The following is a 3,204-nucleotide window of genomic DNA, read 5'->3' on the forward strand; positions in this document are numbered from 1 at the left end:
ACAAACGCAGACATCAATCATGCGCTGCTAAAATGCTGCCACCTCTGGGATGAAAAGCAGCAGCTGACTGACAGTGCACAGGCATGTTCGCTTCACTCATCCACTTGAGGACAGGACAAGACCTGGAAAAGATAATTCTCCCCAAGTGAACTTACAGGAGAAAAACTTTAGTAAACAGGATGTCATTATCCACCGTGAAATCTGGACACGACACAGGGGTATTCTTAGGCAAATGTTGCAGCCTTGTTTTTTATCTCTCACTAACAGATCACACCTCCAGCAGCAGGAGAGCTCTCCAAAGGTCCCGGGGTCTGTGCTGACACAGAGAGGAGAAGGCCTATCACTGCTTCCTCCCAGCCAGACACAGAGCAGATCCAAACCTGCTTAACTTGCCCGCATTACATCCAAGACCACCTTGCTGTGGTTACAGGCCACCAGAAAGAGCAGCTCTGTATGGGAATGGGGGGAAATGTGGGGCTAGCGGATGTGACAGCGCCTGGTGAAGTCAGCTGCTTCGGCTCCCTAAAGCTTGTGCTATACGTTGTGAGCCTGACTCACGGCTTGTTTCCACGGGGCTCCTGGCAGCGCGCCCCTCGTCTCCGTCACTGCCGCTAGAGTGAGCATGGCGCCATCCCTGTGCGTGTGTGTGTGTGTGTGTGGGTATGTATGTGTGTGTGTATATGTATGTGTATATGTGTGTGTGTGTGTGTGTATGTATGTACGCACGCGCGCACACCCACACACACATACATATACACACACACACATACATACCCACACACACACACACACACATATATACACACACACATATTTATACATACACATATACACCCACCCACACACACATTTATACATACACATATACATATACACACATATATACATACACATACACATATACACCCACCCACGCACACATTTATACATACACATATACATATACACACATATATACATACACATACACATATACACCCACCCACGCACACATTTATACATACACATATACATATACACACATATATACATACACATACACATATACACCCACCCACGCACACATTTATACATACACATATACATATACACACATATATACATACACATACACATATACACCCACCCACGCACACATTTATACATACACATATACATATACACACATATATACATACACATACACATATACACCCACCCACGCACACATTTATACATACACATATACATATACACACATATATACATACACATACACATATACACCCACCCACGCACACATTTATACATACACATATACATATACACACATATATACATACACATACACATATACACCCACCCACGCACACATTTATACATACACATATACATATACACACATATATACATACACATACACATATACACCCACCCACGCACACATTTATACATACACATATACATATACACACATATATACATACACATACACATATACACCCACCCACGCACACATTTATACATACACATATACATATACACACATATATACATACACATACACATATACACCCACCCACGCACACATTTATACATACACATATACATATACACACATATATACATACACATACACATATACACCCACCCACGCACACATTTATACATACACATATACATATACACACATATATACATACACATACACATATACACCCACCCACGCACACATTTATACATACACATATACATATACACACATATATACATACACATACACATATACACCCACCCACGCACACATTTATACATACACATATACATATACACACATATATACATACACATACACATATACACCCACCCACGCACACATTTATACATACACATATACATATACACACATATATACATACACATACACATATACACCCACCCACGCACACATTTATACATACACATATACATATACACACATATATACACATATACACGTATATACACCGACCCACATATTTATACATACACACACGTATACATATACACATATAAATATACACCCACCCACATACTTATACACCCACACCCACATATACACATATATACACATATACATGTACACCCACCCACACACACATACACACACACACACACACATACACGTGCACACACACATATACATACACACACGCGCGCGCACACACTCTGGTCAGTCTATAAAGTGCAAATGCACCCTGCCTAAAGACAGTAGCATGCTCAGTCTAGTGGGAGTGACAGAGAAAACAGGGCGAGCTGCACCACGCCACCAGCCCCTGCGGGAACAAACTGGGACTTGGTCACGATTCCTTCCCTGTTCACCATGTGCTCCTGGGGTGGAGAATAACTGGGCACATCTACACAACACATTTACTGTGCAGCTGATTAACTATGCAGTAGTTAAACATCTCAGCATCTACACGTGCACCCCTATTCGGGCACATGAAATGAATAAACTCTGCAGCAGGGTAGGACTTGTATTGGACAAGTCCTACGCTGGATATTGGACTTGTATAGGACAAGTAAATACAAGTCCTACCCTGCTGCAGAGGTTTTTTTGTGCTCAGCAGCACATGTGTAGATGCTGACCCAGCTGGGTGGGGACAAGGGTGCTTCAGTGCTGGGGCTGCCTATCACCTAGCCCCATGCTGAAGCACCCTGATGGCCCAGCCAGCCCCTCCGCAGCACACTGAGCTCAGTCAGAGCAGTCCTGGGCTGCTGAGCTGACACCCCAGATCCCACGGGCGATGCAGAGGGGGTGCACCCCAGCCTCTGAAATTGGTGGTGCACCCCCTGCAATTGGCTGCTGCTGATGCTGCCAGCAGCGCCTGCAGGCAGTCGCCACTCACACCCCCCAGCCCCATCACTGACACCGTCGGTGACGTCTGCAGGTGGTCGCCAATTGCTGCTGGCCACCGCCGACACTGCCACTGTCTGTAGCCACCTGCGGGAGCTCCCCACTCTGTCACCACACCCCTGCCACCACCACTGCCACCACCGTGGCCTGTGGGCAGTCACTGTGTCCCCCCAGCCTCTGGGGACACACAGCGTTCATGCCAGGCCCCTTCCAGCCGGGGCTGCTGTGACCCAGCTCAGTGTGCTGGGGTCCAGGCACACATGTAAACCACATGCCCAGGAGCAATAAACTGCAGAGCAATAAGCTCCGCTTACTTCGCCCCACACTTG

The sequence above is a fragment of the Alligator sinensis genome, unplaced genomic scaffold, assembly GCF_000455745.1.
Source record: "Alligator sinensis unplaced genomic scaffold, ASM45574v1 scaffold158_1, whole genome shotgun sequence".
Taxonomy (NCBI): domain Eukaryota; kingdom Metazoa; phylum Chordata; order Crocodylia; family Alligatoridae; genus Alligator; species Alligator sinensis.